The following is a 19459-nucleotide window of genomic DNA, read 5'->3' on the forward strand; positions in this document are numbered from 1 at the left end:
AAGAGGGTCATAGGTTAATCTATGACCCCTTTTAACACATTAGAACCAACCAAAAGGTTCCCTAGGGGTCCTAGGGCCCCTGCAGACATATTTTGTCATGAAATGCATTGAAATAGGCCATAGGTTGACCTATGACCCCTTTCAATGCATTCCAACCAACCAAGTGGTTCTCTAGGTGTCCTAGGGCTAATACAGACATACGTTATCGTGAAATCCATTGACAGGGGTCATAGGTTCACATATGACCCCTTTCAACACATTTGAACCAACCAAATGGTTCCCTAGATGTCCTAGGGCCCCCACAGACATATGTTGTGATGAAATACATCGAGAGGGGTCATAGGTTCGCCTATGACCCCTTTCAACACATTTTAGCCAACCAAATGGGGCCTTAGGATAGACATATGTTGTCATAAAATGTGTCAAGAGGGGTCATAGGTTAACCTATGACCCTTTTTGATGCATTTGAACCAACCAAATGGGTCCTAAGGTGTCCTAGGGTGACTACAGACATATGTTGTCATGAAATGCATTGAGAGGTGTCTTAGGTTAACCTATGACCCCTTTTGACACATTCGAACCAACCAAATGGGTCCCTAGCATCCTAGGGCTCCTACGAATATATGTTGTCATAAAATTTGTCAAGAGGGATCATAGTTTAAACTGCCATTCAACGCATTCAAACCAACCAATTGGGTCCCTAGGTGTCCAAGGGCCTCTATGGACATCTCTTGTCATGAAATTTGTCGAGAGGGGTCATAGGTTACCTATGATCCCTTTAAATACATTCTAACCAATCAAATGGTTCCCTAGGGGTCCTACAGCCCCTACGAACATATGTTGTTATGAAATGTATTAAAAGGACTTATAGGTTAACCTATACCCCTTTTGATGCATTTGAACCAACCAAAGTGGTCCCTAGGGGTATTAAGGCCCCTAGGGACATATGTTATCATGAAATGTATTGAGAGGGGTCATATATTAACATATGACCCCTTTCAACATATTTGAACCAACCAAATTGGTCCCTAGTGGTTGTTGGGCCCCTAGGGACATATGTTGTAATGAAATGTGTCGAGAGGAGTCATAAGTTAACCTATGACCCGTTGTAATGAAATGTGTCAAAAGTGGTCATAGGTTAACCTATGACCCCTCTTGATGTATTGGAACCAACCAAATGGGTCTTTAGGGGTCATATGGCCCTTAGGGACATATATGGTCATGAAATGTGTCAAGAGGGGTCATAGGTTAAGGGATCATTGGTTAACCTATGACCCCTCTCAATGCATTTCATGACAATATATTTCCTTAACGGCCCTACAACCCCTAGAGACTCATTTGATTAGTTCCAATGCATCAAAAGGAACCTAAGACCCCTTTCAATGTATTTCATGACAATGGATCATAGATTGACCTATGACTCCTCTCAATGCATTTCATGACAACATATGTCCCTATGGGCCCAACGGCCCCTATGGACCAACTTAGTTGTTTTGAATCTATCAAAAGGGGCCATAGGTTAACCTATGACCCCTCTCCATGAATTTCATGACAACGTATGTCCTTAGTGGTTGTAGGAATTCTAGGAACTCATTTGGTTGGTTTGAATACATCAAAAGGGGTCATGCCACATTTCATGACGACATATTTCCCTAGGACCCCTAGGACCCCTAGGGACCCATTTGGTTGGTTTGAATGCATTGAAAGAAATCATAGGTTAACTTATGACCCCTTTCAATGCATTTCATGACAACATATGTCCCTAGGGGCCCTAGGACCCCTAGGGATACATTTGGTTGGTTTAAATGCTTCACAAGTTGGTCATAGGTTAACCTATGACCGCTCTTGATGCATTTCATGCCAATATATGTCCCTAGGGTCTATAGAACCCCTAAGGACACATTTGGTTGGTTTGAATGCATGGAAAGGGGTCATATGTTAACCTATGATCCCTCTCGATGCATTTCATAATAGCATATGTCCCTAAGGGCCTTAGGACACCTAATGATCAATTTGGGTGGTTACAATGTGTCGAAAGTGGTCAGAGGTTGACCTATGGCCCCTCTTGATGAATTTAATGGCAATATATGTCCCTTGGGGCCCTAGGACCCCTTGGGACTGATTTGTTTGGTTTGAATGCATCGAAAGGGGTCATAGGTTAACCTCTAAAACCTCTTGACACATTTTGTTACAACATATGTTTGTAGGGTTCCTAAGACCCCTAGGGACCCATTTGGTTGGTTAGAATATGTTGAGTCGACAAATTTCATGACAACATATGTCCGTAGGGGCCCTAAGACACCTAGAGACCCACTTGGTCAGTTCGAATGCATTGAAAGGGGTCATATGTTAACTTATGAGCCCTTTCGATGCATTTCATGACAACATATGTCCCTAGGGGCCTTAGGACCCCTAGGGACCAATTTTTTTGGTTCTAATGTCTAAAAGAAGTCATAGGTTAACCTATGACCTCTATCGACACATTCCATGACAATATATATCCCTAAGTGCCCTACAACCCCAAGGGACCCATTTGGTTGGTTTGACTAAATCGAAAGGGATCATAGGTTAACCTCTGACTCCTCACAATGAATTTCATGACAACATGTGTCCCTAGTGGCACTAGGACACCTAAGGATAGATTTTGTTGGTTCAAATGCCTCGAATTGGGTCATAGTTTAACCTATGACCCCTTTTGATGCATTTCATGACAACATATGTTCCTAGGGCCCCTACAAACCCTAGGGAACCATTTGGTTAATTTGAATTCATCAAAAGGGGTCATAGGCTATCTCTTAGTGCATTTTATGACAACATAACCTATGACCCCTTTTCTATGCATTGGAACCAACCAAATTGTTCCCTAGGGATCGTAGGGCCCCTAGGGACATATGTTGTCACAAAATGCATCGAGAGGGGTCATAGGTTAAACTATGACCCCTTTCGATGCAATGAAACCAACCAAATGGGTCCCTAGGGGTCTTAGGGCCCCTAGGGGCATATGTTGTCATGAAATGCATTGAGAGGGGTTGAAGTTCAACCAATGACCCCTTTCAACGCATTGGAACCAACCAAATGGGTCCCTAGGGGTCATAGGGCCACTAGGGACATATGTTTTCATGAAATACATCAAGAGGGGTCATAGTTTAACCTATGACCCCTTTCTATGCATTTGAACCAACAAAATAGGCCCAGATGGGTCCTAGGGCCCTTAGGGACATCTGTTAACATGAAATACATTGAGAGGGGTAATAAGTTAACCTATGCCTACTTTTGACATATTGGAACCACCCAATGGATCCCTAGGGGTTCTAAGGTCTATACGGACATATGTTGTCATGAAATATATCAAGAGGTGTCATAGGTTAACCTATGATCCCTATCAATGCATTCAAATAAACCAAATGGGTACCTAGGGGTTCTAGGACCTCTAGGGACATATATTGTCATGAAATGAATTGAGGGTTCATATGTTAACTTATGACCACTTTTGAAGTAGTTGAACCAAACAATTGGATCCCTAAGGATACTAGGACTCCTAGGGACATATGTTGTCATGAAATACATCGAGAGGGGTCATAGGTTAACCTATGACCGCTTTTGATGCATTGGAAAAAACCAAATGGCTCCGTAGGGGTTTTAGGGCCCCTAGGGACATATGTTATCATAAAATGCATTAAGAGGGGTCATAGGTTAACCTTTGACCCCTTTCAATGCATTCAAACCAACCAAATGGGTCCCTAGGGGTTGTAGGGCCCTAAGGGACATATGTTGTCATGAAATGTGTCCAGAGGGGTCATAGGTTAGTCTATGACCCTTTTTGACACATTTGAACCAACAAAATGGGTCCCTAGGGGTCCTAGGACCCCTATGGACATAGATTATGACCCCTTTTTACACATTCAAACCAAAAAAATGTGTCCTTAGGGTCCTAGGGCCCATAGGGACATATATTGTCATGAAATGCATCAAGAGGGGTCATAGGTTATGTTGGAAATATTCAAGATATGACAAGTTACTGAGAGGGGAGGGGTGAATCAGTAACTTTTAAAATTTCAAACAATAAAACTACATACTGATATATTCACCATTCATCCAAGTAACCTACTGTAAGCATGAAACAAAATCATTTGCAACACTTGAACACACAGATTTGGTGACCCAGAAACCTTCCAAATAGAAAGTAAAACTGGGGTGGGGATGAAACCCACAAAGCTTCGTTACTGCAGTATGAAGTTGGCCGGTTAAGGCTTACAATGACCACTTCTGGTGATCTGCCCTGTTAGGAGCACAAAGGATTGCTAGATCCACCTTGTTAGAGGATTTACAAACATACAATAAAGTATGCACTCTGTTAGGAGATTTACAAAAGACTGTTAAGTCTACCTTGTTAAAGGATTTACAAAAACTGATTCACCTGTTAGAATGAAATAGTGGATCTGATTACAACTGATTGCTGATAAGATCCGCTATGCTCTGATTCACCTTGATGTGATAGATAAAACTTTTCTGCTCCAAAACTTGACCTTGCTGAATACCTTCACAACTCAGCACACATACTTTCGCACGCATGTATTTCTTTCACACTTTCACATTTTCATTCATTACCATTACATTTGAATGATACAATACATTGCATATATATACCATCCAAATAAACAATACATGCAAGGTCGGCCAAAACAACAAGTGCAAATCTCTATACAAAGCCGGCCCAAGGTAAAAACTCGGGTTCACTGAACTGACTCGGTGTCCTTCTGATACTCGACATCCACTGCGTTACTCAGCATCGTCATGCACTCGGTAGAAGTGAAGGCACATTCCATACTAAACACTTCAAGTAGTTCTAAACTCGGTAACCACTGGAGACTCGGTAGAAGAGATGTCACTCGGTGAACACTTCTATCTTGAACTGTAGCTTAGTGATCAAAGGAAACACTCGATAGAACCTTGTGACTTGGTGATAGTTAGTTTCCTTGATAACCGTCTGAGCTCGGTAAAATTAATTTCCTTGATAACCTCAGGAGCTCGGTTATCACGAAGTTCTCGGTCAATACTAAGTACATCTTCACTCAGTCAAAACTGATTCCTTTCTTTACCTCGAACACTTGGTAAACACTGAGAACTAGGTAAAGCTTGGCTTACAAAGGAATGTCTGGTGAGAGCTCGGTAAGCATTCAGAATCCAATAAGTGTTGTAACTAATGACAAAAATGTATCATAATGCCAACAATCTCCCCCTTTGGCATTAGTGACAAAAACACTTATGAGACAAAATTTATCTGACATGCTGATGACTGATTCTGAATATACATAGCTTCGTTATATACAACTCCCCCATAGAATGTACATACAGTATTTACATGAGCTATATATCTCTTCCTTTGTACAATTTTTCTGAAAACACTTATTCACCCATAGTATACATATCCAACAATAATCTCCCCCTTTTTGACAATAATGCCAAAGAATAAAAGAATATATATACTTATATAGAAACACCAAAATGAGAGATGAACTCTGAATGTACCTGGAGAATAAGCTGGAGAGTCTTATCCCAATTCTCTTGCAAAATTGCAGGTGGAAAGAGCTACTTGAACTTCAGCCGAAAGTTCAATCACATGGTCTGCAATGGAGAAGTTATTATCATGGATTAATGTCTTTGAATGTGCAATGTGCTTCTGCATTGAATCCATGATGGGAAGGATCATGTTTTGGATATCTATCAATGTAGATCGGATCCTTGCCTCTTCTCTCAACAACTCTACCTGCTTCTCTGACAAAAATTTGATCCTAAGGTGATGAGATGAGCTTGAACTGGGGTCAAGCTTCAAGTTCTGTGCACTCACCTTCAGATCCTCATCAATTTTATTTAGTTTCTCTCTTATTCCCTTAGTGTACTCGGTAACATCACAAAGCTTAGCAAAAAGAGATGTTACATTATTAAAATAATTTTCCATATCTGCCAAAACTGAGGTTATTGCAACCTGATTTATTGCAATGTTCTGGGCAATGTGCCCCAACACCTTATTATCAAATTTCTTTGCTGCATGCTCAATTAGCTTTTCTTGTCCGGAGGCATCTTCATTGAATTTATTAACTACCTCTTCCAATTGAATCAAAATGTGTTGAGAAGTATCAACATCAACACCTATAGCCTCAGTAATTATGTTCCGGGCATCCTCAATTATCCTGTATTCCTTATCCCTTTCCGATCTTAACTGCATCTGAGTAGCCTTTTTCTCAATAAGTTGACTAGCATACCTCATTTCTTCAATGGTAGCATTATCAAAGTCAATCTTTGGAATTACTATCTCTGTTTCCAAGTCAATGTCTTCAGGAATTTCCTTTCCAGTGATCATAAGTCTTAATGGTTTCTTTTGTTTGACTTCTGAGATGACTGGTTTGACCTTTGGAATAGACACAACAGTAGAGACAGAAGGACTAGCAATAAAAACTAGGATGCTTGAGGGTTGAGTGCCAATAGGAGTATGTATAGGGTCAAAAATTTGATTACTGGCCAAAAATGGTGATACACTCGGTAATATAGTATCTAAGCTCACTATGCCTGAAGTAGATGGCGAAAAAATTGTAGAACAAATTGGAGTAGTCAAAATTGGAGAACTTACAGCAATACCAACTGATGATGATGGAGTCGAGGAGGCCAACTCGATAGATGAAGAGGGGTGCAGCTCGGTAGACGAAGAGGGATGCAGCTCGATAGATGAAGTGGTAGTCACTTCCACTGATGATACCTGGAGCTGAGATATGGCAAGTGTAGATGGTAAATCTTGTGTAGATGAACCTACTGAAGCTGACTCCAACCTTGATGATGTCACAGGTTTAGCTGGGGAGTGAGGAAGGGATGCAATTGCTGCAATTTTTACTGGATCATCCTCCTTATCTTCCTCTTCAGCTTCTTCCTCTTTCTCTTCTTCCTCTTTCTCTTCCATCATTGCATGCAACTCTCCTAGTGTAACTGTGATGGATGGAGCGCTATCTGATTCATCACTGCTACTGCTGCTGTCATCATCCTTTATTTCTACTGGGTCTACACTGGGCTTATGTAGATGATAGATGTTTTTCCACATGTTTGTATCATCATTTACAACATGCTCTATATCTTTGATCAAAATCAAACAAGTGTGGAATTTGATCATCATTTTACCTTCATAGGTTTTCAATTCAGATTTTACCTTTGCTCCAGTGAGACTAGGCCGAAGATTCTTCAGGGATTGCTCATTTATATCTTTTACCGTCTTGGTGGCTAACTCCCATCTTGACTGTACTCTCTCCAGTAGTCTTTTAGAGATATGAGGAGCAATCTGGTCCAGGGAGTATTTCCATTTTCCCATTTTGTTAAGTACCAGTTCCTCAATCTGCATTTTCTCTGCATCAGTCCTTGTCTCAAATTTCAATGCCTTGAAATTTGTGATGCCAGCTCCTTCTTCCAATGATTTGAGCCTTTGCTCGAATGTAGGTGCAGGCTTGACCAATACAGGTTCCTGAATACCTTTTCTTGTCCTCCGAGTAAATACTGCAGTAGGCTGCTTCTTGGGCTTGGTAATGATTACCTTGCCTTTCTTCTTTGCCGATTGCTCTTCTTCTGATTCTTCTTCTCCTTCTTCTTCTTCTTCACTTTCTTTATCTTCACCTTTTCCCTCGGTGAGCATAAGAGGACCCATTGCAGTTTTCAGTTTGGCCACTTGCCTCTTACCTTTGCTGATGGCCTATGGAATTTTGATTTCCAGTTCAATTCTGGCCTTTTGATGAAAAATTTTCCATTAATGTTCAGTACAGAGGTAGCTGCGATCGACAGACTGTCATCCACTAGCTCAGCTTAAACTTCGCAACTCGGTGACCAAAAGAAAATAGGTTAAACCGACCTTAACTCGGTAAGAGAAGAACCAACCATGCTCGGTAAGTGCAACTTGGTGAAAGAAGCCTTATTGCACCCGACTGAGCTCGGTAAGGTCATGTACTGATCATGATCCTGATGTATCTGAAATACTGATTTGATCATATTTTCATTCTAGGACTGCTTAGGATATTGCTTTGTAGATACAGTCCTGGTCTTATCCTGATGAGTCTTAATTGGAAATGGTAGAGTCACTCACTTCTTGAGTGACCATTCCATCTCTTGAATTATCTGGCTCGGTAGACTTAGGAATCCATTGCTGCTTCATTTGCTTCCGAATATTGTCTACTTTGATTTTCTTCTCATCCTCGACTTTCTTTATGTTCATGCAATTTTTAGATATATGACCAAGTTCTATACATGTATAACATCTTACAGTGGTATCCCTTTTTCTTAGGTGATGCCTTGCACAGTTTATGCCAGTATGACTATATTCTCCACAATAATGACATCTGTACCAAGTGTTGTAGTCCCAACCAAATATTGCTTTGACAAGTTGTTCAGCTGGATTAAATGATTTGGATTTGCATTGTGATGCCTTATGACCTTGCTTTTGGCATTTGTGACATTTACCTTCAAATTTCGATTTCTCTTTGCATTCATTGGCTTTGTGTCCATGCTGATTGCAATTGGAGCACTTTCCATTAAATTTGCCTTTTCCATTGCTCCAACATCTGTTAGATGTATGACCTAACTTACCACAGTGGCTGCAAGTAGGTCTTTGATTCTTTTGAGTACCCTGTTTGGAGGATTCACCTTCTTCCTTGTATCCAAGGCCTGCTTTACCATTTTGTTTATGAAAGTTTTCTTCATTTTGCAGATTCAATTGATCCATGTCCTTTTGAGATTTTACCATTCTCTCATTGACTTGTTTTTCAGAGATTAGATCACTTTCTAAGCTTGCATTGATTTGTCTTTCAGTAATTTAGTCATTTCTCAAATTCTCATTCTCAGATCTTAGATTCATAATTTCTTCATTTGCATTAGATAATTGAGTTACAAGATTTTCAAGCTGAGAGGATTGATTATTCCTTACCTCTAAGTCTTCAGCTGCCTTGTTCCTTTGCTCCAAGATTTCATATAGCCTGATGGACTGGATTTCTTGTTCCCTTTTGAGCTTTCTTACTTCTTCCTGCAGAGATCCATTCTTTTCTAAAAGTTCTTTGATTGCTTTGTCAGCTTCATCTGAACTACTTGATGGTGAGAGATCTTCAATCTTTTCTTCAACATACTGATGGTCATTCATTTGCCTTGCAAGTTCTTTTCTTCTTTTCAAGGATTGTGAAAGATGCTCTTTTGCTTCATTGATTTGAGCCATGGCCATTTTCAGATCTAGCTTTTCATTCTCAATAGATTTGTCAAGTCTGAATATCTCCATTGTCCTTGATCTTTGCTCAAGCTGTGAAACTTTTATCTTGAGAACCTTATTGCTCTAATACCAATTGTTGGAAATATTCAAGATATGACAAGTTACTGAGAGGGGAGGGGTGAATCAGTAACTTTTAAAATTTCAAACAATAAAACTACATACTGATATATTCACCATTCATCCAAGTAACCTACTGTAAGCATGAAACAAAATCATTTGCAACACTTGAACACACAGATTTGGTGACCCAGAAACCTTCCAAATAGAAAGTAAAACTGGGGTGGGGATGAAACCCACAAAGCTTCGTTACTGCAGTATGAAGTTGGCCGGTTAAGGCTTACAATGACCACTTCTGGTGATCTGCCCTGTTAGGAGCACAGAGGATTGCTAGATCCACCTTGTTAGAGGATTTACAAACATACAATAAAGTATGCACTTTGTTAGGAGATTTACAAAAGACTGTTAAGTCTACCTTGTTAAAGGATTTACAAAAACTGATTCACCTGTTAGAATGAAACAGTGGATCTGATTACAACTGATTGCTGATAAGATCCGCTATGCTCTGATTCACCTTGATGTGATAGATAAAAGTTTTCTGCTCCAAAACTTGACCTTGCTAAATACCTTCACAACTCAGCACACATACTTTCGCACGCATGTATTTCTTTCACACTTTCACATTTTCATTCATTACCATTACATTTGAATGATACAATACATTGCATATATATACCATCCAAATAAACAATACATGCAAGGTTGGCCAAAACAACAAGTGCAAATCTCTAAGTGCAAATCTTTATACAAAGTCAGCCCAAGGTAAAAACTCGGGTTCACTGAACTGACTCGGTGTCCTTCTGATACTCGGAGTCCACTGCGTTACTCGGCATCATCATGCACTTGGTAGAAGTGAAGGCACGGTCCATACTAAACACTTCGAGTAGTTCTGAACTCGGTAACCACTGGAGACTCGATAGAAGAGATGTCACTCGGTGAACACTTCTATCTTGAACTGTAGCTCGGTGATCAAAGGAAACACTCGATAGAACCTTGTGACTCGGTGATAGTTAGTTTCCTTGATAACCATCTGAGCTCGGTAAAATTAATTTCCTTGATAACCTCAGGAGCTTGGTTATCACGAAGTTCTCGGTCAATACTAAGTACATCTTCACTCGGTCAAAACTGATTCCTTTCTTTACCTCGAACACTCGGTAAACACTGAGAACTAGGTAAAGCTTGGCTTACAAAGGAATGTCCGGTGAGAGCTCGGTAAGCATTCAGAATTCAATAAGTGTTGTAACTAATGACAAAAATGTATCATAATGCCAACAGGTTAACCTATGACCACTGTCGATGCATTTGAACCAAGTAAAGGTATCCCTAGGGGTACTAAGGCCCATAGGGACATATTTTCTCAAGAACCGAATCGAGAGGAATCATATGTTAACCTATGACATCTTTTGATCCATTCAAACCAACCAAATATGTCCCTATGGGTCCTAGGGCCCCTAGGGACATGTGTTGTCATGAAATATGTTGAGAGGGGTCATAGGTTATCTAATGACCCCTTTCGACATATTCAAAACAACCAAATGAGTCCCCATTGGTACTAGGGGCCCCAAGGACATATGTTGTCATGAAATATATTGAGAGGGGTCATAGGTTAGCCTATGACCCCATTTGATGCATTGGAATCCACCAAATTGCTACCCAAGGATCCTAGGGCCCCAAGGGACATATGTTGTCTTGAAATGCTTTGAGAGGGATCATAGGTTAATGTATGACCACTTTTGATGCAAAGGTGTTGGAATATCTTAATGGAAAGAATGCTTCTAGGAGGGGGGGTGAATCAGAAGTACTAGCTTTTGACCTATTTTTCAATCCTCAATACCATATCATTGAAATGAAAATGCATGCATATAAACATTAAGCAATCATGAGAAACATATATGCATCACCACATAACACTTGAGATTTTGGTAACCAGGAAACCCTCCAGAAATAAGAAGGCAAAACTGGGGTGGGGATGATACCCACAAAATCACTGCAGCAATAATGTTTGACCACTTCTGATGGTCTGCCCTATTAAAGGCCTTCCCTGTTAAAGGCTTTACACTATATCAATAGTGACCTGGTTAAAGGATTTACAAACACTTAACATGAAGTGTTACCCTGTCAAAAGATTTAATCACCTATTTAAAGGATCTACAAAATATCTATTAAGCTAACCTATCAACATAGGATTTCCTTTCTAATACAATGGCTAAAGAGTATTAGGTATAATAAACCTAATAGCTTACAATCCTTGATTGCTGAATACAGGCACTTGATCTACTTTCTTTTGATCTTGATCCTCTGTGATCTGATGTTTTTTCATATTCCTTTCTCAGTTCTGATCAACTGAATATTTAACTATTGCTCTCTTCCTCTAAGTCTTTTACTCTGAACTCTGAACTCCAGTATATTTTTCCATTCATTCCTTCATCCATCTACATGATTCAATTCCATCTTCCTTATAAAGACATTCAAAGACTTAAGGTTAGACATGGATCTATGATCCATATTGAATCTCTATTTCCTGCTCATACCTTGCACCTTTATTATTGGTTGCATGCCTTCTCCATTTTTTTTATTGGCTGCATGTAGATTGCATAGGAAATATAAAAGATTTGATCTTATCATTTAAATCCTTCAAGATTTGTCATATTTCGGCCATGAAAAAGGTTTACATCTGAGTTTGTGAAGTTACAAACTCATATGTTGATCCTAAGTTACTCAGCACTTACTGATTTCTGATGCTCGGCACATGTAAAAAAACTGTCTCACTCGGCTCCTGTTGTGTTTTTATTTTTCTCGGCATCATCTATGACTCGGCACCTAAATATTACTCAGCACTTGGATCATGCTCGACCCTTGAAGTCACTTGGCACTTGATGGATTTCCTGACTTGGCACAAGCTGTGGCTTAGCATACATAGTGTACTCGGCTTCAATGTAGAAAGTGGTTAAGTGTGTTGGCACTCAAGTGTCAAAACCATTTTGAGACTAACAATCTCCCCCTTTGACATGAATGCCAAAAACACTTAACTAAGCATTATTTATCTGATCTTATGAGTACATTCACTAATCTTCTTGGAATATATACAAAGGTTTTAAAAACTTGATCAAAATATTGTAACTTACAATAAATATACCTCAAAATTATTATAACTCCCCCTAAGTTGATTGAGCCATTATCTATTCTATCTTTGTGACCAAAATTCTATGTTGAACATGTCTCTTATACTGATATAACTGATACTCTTTGTCTGTTCTCTGTTTACAGCTCCCCAAAACATTATATCTCCCTTTTTTATCACTATCTCCCCCTTTACAACTTTATATCTCCCCTTAGTTATATATATATCTCCCCCTTTTTGACACAAATGTCAAAGGGCACTAAGGATTAAGACCATATTTTGCCAAAAATGTACTATTGACATCCATAATCATCTTGAGAGTTAGATCCCAACTATTCAAAGCAATTTCTAATGACTTATGCTAGATGGCAGTCTCTGCAGCAAGGTGAACAAGTCCATCTAAGGTAGAAAGATTAGGATCTTTCTTGAGAATAGTTTCAGAATAGACCTATTCTTTATGGAGTACTTCCAAATGTGGAGTAATGGAAGATTGGAGCTACATCAGTTTGGCCTTGATGGTGGCCTCTTCTTCTATTAATATAGCTATTTCCCTTTGGGTGTGAAGCATTTGAGCAAAATGCTTCTCACTTGTAGCTGGATCTTTTGGTAGCTGCATGCTTGAAACGTTCAGATTCCTCTCCATGCTCATTATTCTTTGGCTTGTCTCCTGTGTGAAGTATGAAAAGTCACACAACTTTTTATACAATGAGAATATATTCTCAAGTACCTTATTCACTTTTTCTATTACTTAGCCAATTCAACCTGAGAAAGTGTAATTTGACTAGATATTTTCTCATTTACTTTCCCCTAGAATTTCTTTTTAGACCATTCCATAAGTTTTACATTCGTCTCTTGGTCTCCATTTTTCACCTAGTCAACAATATCTAATAATTGTTCCATTATATGCATTGACTCATCTGGTAACTGCAAACTGAAGGCATCCATAAAGATGTCTTTAATTTCATGTAATGTTTGCTTTTGTTTATACTCCTTCCTAAGTATATCTTGCCTCTTTCTTTTATTCAATGCCTCCTGCACCTCATTGATTTGATCAATGCTTATTGTTTTTGAGTCATAACTTGGTATGACTATCTCCTCATCTAATTTAGGGTCTCCATAGTGAAGCACCCTTGCACTTTTTGTAGTACTTGATCCTGGTGCTAACATCTGTAGTGGCATTGCAACATTTCTAGGTTGTTTAGGAGGAGTCCTTGAGGTAGGAAAATTTATCAATGCTTGTATAGCCTCTCACTCTTTGGGGGTTTTCTTAGCTTCCTTCTCCTCCTGTCTGCTACCTTGATCAATAGTAAGAATGTAAGGAGGTGCACCTTTTGTTTGTGCTGTGGGATCAGAAGCAATAGTATGTCCTATTTGTGCTATATTTTTGTTTCCTTCTGCACTATAGTGTCAATTGTTCTAGATGTAACTTTTATTGGCATTTTAAGTTGACCATTAGTAGCTGTAGAGATGATGGAAGGTGGTTCTTGTGGTTTCACCTTATCTCTAACTATGTCTTCTACTAACTTTTGTACCTCATCCACATTGACCAAAATTGGACTTGTACATAATTTTTCTTGTAGAGTTGTTTGGTCAAGGATCTTAGTGAGATCTTTTGCAGTTAATGGGTTGATGTTCTATTGTGAGGTGTCAACAACATCCTTAATTTTTATGAATTCTGTAGGTGTGGAAATAGAGTGAGGAGGGCTAGGAGGTGGGAGTTGTGTATCTTGCACACTTTGATCTTCTTGTTGCTCATCAGTTCCCCTATCTTCATCTTTTCCTTCCTCCTCTTCAATCTTTTTCTCTACTTCTATTTTCTCTTCTCTCCTTTTTCTTCTCTCTTCAGGCTTAGTAGTAGCTTCTTCCGTGTATTCTTCTTCAAGAACATCTTCAACCTTTTTGTACAAATTTTTCAATGATTTTGTTGTTCTTTGTACAATTTCTTCAATTTTGTTTTGGAGAATGAAGAATGCCCTGTACTTAGGTGTATGCCTAGTGTTATGCCTTTTGACTGCATTAGCAATTTTCTCCTTAGTCAAATTAGGCAGTATGCTTGCTAGGGTTGATTCTCTCATCTCCTTCTCCATTTTCAAACAAAAGTGCCATCTACCTTCTACAATTTTAGATAGTCCCTTTAGCAATTGTCCATCTAGTTCAAGAGGTGTATACTTGAACTAGGCCATCATTCCATAAACTAATTCTTCTATTGTATTTTGTTCCTCTCTAGTGAACTTATTGAAATCAACTTTATTCATATTACTTAAATCTCCATTTCCAATCTTTTTACATAATATATCAATGGAAGACTTAGGAGAATGGCTTACCTTTTCAGATTGATCTTCCTCATCAGTATCAAGTTGAGCCACATATTTTCTTCTTTTCCTTGGCTCTTCCTGTGCCTTCTTGATTGTTTTCTTCTTTGTAGCTTCCTCTTTAGCTTTTTGTGTGGAGGCCCTTGTTGCAGCTCTGGTTGTTGGCTTTTGGGTGATGGCATGGCAGTTTTCTTTGGTTTAGGCTGGGTTGGAGGCTATATTGTTGCCTTTCTTTTCTTTGGCTCAACTTGAATTGGTGCTTCCTTGGCTTCTTCTTCCTCCGCACCTTCCTCCTTATCCTCACCAAGACCTTGAGTTAATTCCATTGGGCCTTGTTCTTGTTCATCCTCATTATCATCATCATCATCTTCATCTTCTTCTTCTTCTGCCTCAATTCCTTTACCAAATTTCTTCTTTATTTTCTTCACCATTTTATCTTTCTTCTTAATTATAGAGGTAGTTTTTAATTCTTTTTCAATCTTGGATTTAACCATATCATATGTGCCAAAAGACTTGATAGACTTGTCTATTTCCTCTACAAGCAAAGCAATGATAGCTGCAGATGCTTCATCCACATTTATTTCATCACCAAATGGTCTTAGCCATCTCACCTTTGGAACTACTACTTGGATATAGGTGAAATCAATATCAACTAGGAAACATAAGTCATTGAAGTGTTTTTCCACTATGGAAATTGGTATTCTTACCCTTTGCTTCATGGATTTCTTGAAATCCTCAAAATAGTTTATCATTTGGGCTTCAAATTTATCGCCCATCTTATCAATGAACTCATTGATTTGTGTTATTGCAGTTTTGTTAGGGTCTCAACTCACCTTTCCTATAGAAGGAAACTCTTTCATAACATAAAAGAATATACACATAAGAACTGGACCAAATTTTCATTGAGCACCTTTTGATCTCCTTATAGCTCCTAGGTTTTCATTTATCTGTTGCAACATAAGTTCTGACAAATCATATGTGTGATCTTTCTTTACCAGTTTGTATGCTACATCAACGGCTATGCATGGCACACTATTCAATCAATTGGATTGATAGAATTTGTGGGATATTATTCTCACAGCAAAATCTAGGAGAGGATCAGTGATGGTATCAATATTCATATCCCTCTTATTCCATTTTGCCCTTGTATTTCTTTCAATGATCTCTTTGGAATCACTGCGCAAGGTCTTAGTCTGATCTAGGGTTGGGAAACCTGTAACCCTATGTACTATCCCTTTTGTAATCTTAACTAGACCTGTTTCCAACCATAAACATCCATTTTGGATTCTACTTAAAATAATTTGTATCCATTCAATTTTGAATACTGTAGGATAAACTAGGGCACTGGTTAAACCCTTTTTCTCAACTATCTTGTATTCATCCTTCAAAATCTTATTCTCTCATAGTTTTTCATAGGCTTGGAAAATTTCAAGATCACCTATGGCGCCAATTTTACATTTATAACATTTCCTTACATCCTATACCATAACTACTTTGGATGGTATAATGGATAATCGTTGGCAGGGTCATTTTTGTAGGCAACATCTGGAATGGGCTTGAATTCAAGTTGTTTGACTTCATTACTGACCAATTGTACTTCATGAATTTCCTTCCCTTTAGTGGTTCTTGACCCGGATGCCATTGTTTTTCAAACTAGGGTTTAAAATATAAACAAGCTTTCAGACTCTACGTAGCTCAGCACTTGAATGAAAAACCTTTGATCGATGAGCTTTGTGCTTAATCGCTGTCGAAAGAGGTTGAAATCTGTTTGGAACACTGGATTCTTTGCTATGAAGTCACTTTGCTCTTTTCTTCTCCTTAGCTTCTAGTTTGCAATGAATAAATGTGATTAAAATCATGATAATATACCCTACTCCATTGTATTAAATGCTTAACTGCACACTTGGCTTTTGAAGGATTTTTCAACTCGGCATCAACCATCAACTCGGTCACTGTTAGGAACTCGGCATGTATTGGAGGTTAACTCGATATCTGAGAACAACTCGGAATCATCATTTAAAAAAATTTCTTTGCATCTTGTCTCATGCTTATTTCTTCTTTTCAGTACTTCTTTGTCTTGGGACTGATGTATGATGTAACTTTGTATATCAATCCCATTCACCTATTCATACTTAGTTTGATGAAGTGTGATCACTTGACCCATTGGGTTAAGTGATCCCTTTCCTTGATGTGCTGCACTCATCTTTCTTCTTCCAAGTCTTATTCATTTGTCCTCTTATTTTCTCAACATCAATCTTTTCTTTTCCTTCATTGGCTTCAGTATTTGGTGCTTTGGACCTTGCAGGATAGTTTCTGTTGATATGACCAGTTTTCAAGCAACTGAAACATGTGGTTTGGCTCAACCATCTTTTATAGTTCCCCTTCAAATTTGTTCTTATATAGTTCTAGGGTATATGTCCATATTCCTGACAATAATGACAACTATACCTGGTGTTATAATCCCAATGGTAGTGACTTTCATTCCCTTTTATTTTTGCTAGTTGATTTGATGTCCACATAGGCTTTGATCTGCATTCAAATGCTCTATGTCCATATTTTTGACAAATATGACAATGTTCATCAAATCTTTGTGTCCTTTTGACTTTGGACTTGCAATCTTGTGTCATGTGTCCTTGCATGTCGCACTTGTGATAGTAACTCTTGCTTTTGGGTGTGTTTGGCTGATTAATTCTTCTACTCCTACAAACATTAGTTTTATGCCCCTTTTTATTATAGTAATGACAAGTGGGTTTAGAATCCTTACCTTTGTCACTTGTTTGCTCAACACTCTTTGATGATTCCTTGAGTTCAGTGTTGTTGTATCCAAGTCCTGATGTATTATGGGCAGATCTTGGGAATTTCATCAACTGTTGAAAGTACTTGATGGATTCACTTGACTTGTTGAGATTTTCTACTATCTCTTTTTCTCTATTCAATTCATTTTGCAGTTGTTCATTCTGCATCTTCAAAGTAGAGATCTCAATATCTTTCATATTAAGTTCATGATGAAGGTTCGTCATTTGGGCAAGTGTATCCATCTCCATGTTTGAGATCCTTGTCAATTCAGTACATTTTTCCTCAAGTCTGTTGGCAATATTTCTTTTGTCATCTTCCATCATGACTCTATCCTCAATTGCTCTTTTCTTTTGTTCTGTGATTTCACATACCATTATGGCCTGTGATTCATGTTCCATCTTGAGAGATCTTATCTCTTCTACTTGAACTTTGTTTTTCTCCATCAGTTCTACTATTGCTACATCAAACTCTTTAGTGTCTCCATTGGCAAATACTTGTGTGGTATCAATCTCCTTGTAGTTTATATCATTTTCAGCTATGGCTATCTCCTTTCTTCTTTTCAAGGACTTACTTAATTCCACTCTAGCTTCCTCTACCTTGTCTAGAGCAAGATGCACATCTATCACCTAGTTCTCAATGAACTTTCCAAGTTTTAAAACTTCCATCTTTAGATCTTTTCCTCTAATCTATTAGGCTCCTTCTTGAGAGAACTCTACTTTGATACCAATTGTTGGAATATCTTAATGGAAAGAATGCTTCTAAGAGGGGGGGTGAATTAGAAGTACTAGCTTTTGAACTATTTTTCAATCCTTAATACCATATCTTTGAAATGAACATGCATGCATATAAACATTAAGCAATCATGAGAAACATATATGCATCACCACATAACACTTGAGATTTTGGTAACCCAGAAACCCTCCAGAAATAAGAAGGTAAAACTGGGGTGGGGATGATACCCAAATAATCATTGCAGCAATAATGTTTGACCACTTTTGATGGTCTGCCATGTTAAAGGCTTTACATTGTATCTATAGTGACCTGGTTAAAGGATTTACAAACACTTTACATGAAGTGTTACCCTAAAAAAGGATTTAATCACCTATTTAAAGGATCTACACAATAGCTATTAAGCTAACCTATCAACATAGGATTTCCTTTCTAATACAATGGCTAAAGAGTATTAGGTATAATAAACTTTATAGCTTACAATCCTTGATTGTTGAATACAAGCACTTGATTTTCTTTCTTTTGATCTTGATCCTCTGTGATTTGATGTCTGTTCGTATTCCTTGCTTAGTTTTGATCAACTAAATATTTAACTGTTGCTCTCTTCCTCTAAGTCTTTTACTCTTCACTCTGAACTCCAGTATATTTTTCCATTCATTCCTTCATCCATCTACATGATTCAATTCTATCTCCTTATAAAGACATTCGAAGACCTAGGGTTAGACATGGATCTGCGATCCATATTGAATCTCTATTTCTCACTCATACCTTGCACCTTTATTATTGTTTGCATGCCTTCTCCATTTTTCTTATTGGCTGCATGTAGATTGCATAGGAAATATAAAAGATTTGACCTTATCACTTAAATCCTTCAAGATTCATCATATGTCAGCCATGAAAATGGTTTACATCTAAGTTTGTGAAGTTACAAACTCATATGTTGATCCTAAGTTACTCGACACTTACTGATTTCTGATGCTCAACACATGTAAGAATATTGTCTCACTCGGCTCCTATTGTGTTCATGTTTTGCTTGGCATCATCTATGACTCGGCACCTAAAAATTAATCAGCACTTGGATCATGCTTGGCACCTGAAGTCACTCAGCACTTGATGGATTTCCTGACTCGGTACAAGCTATGGCTCGGCATACATAGT

The sequence above is a fragment of the Cupressus sempervirens genome, chromosome 5 (assembly GCF_028749045.1).
Source record: "Cupressus sempervirens isolate cs-2001-9-10 chromosome 5, ASM2874904v1, whole genome shotgun sequence".
Taxonomy (NCBI): Eukaryota; Viridiplantae; Streptophyta; class Pinopsida; order Cupressales; family Cupressaceae; genus Cupressus; species Cupressus sempervirens.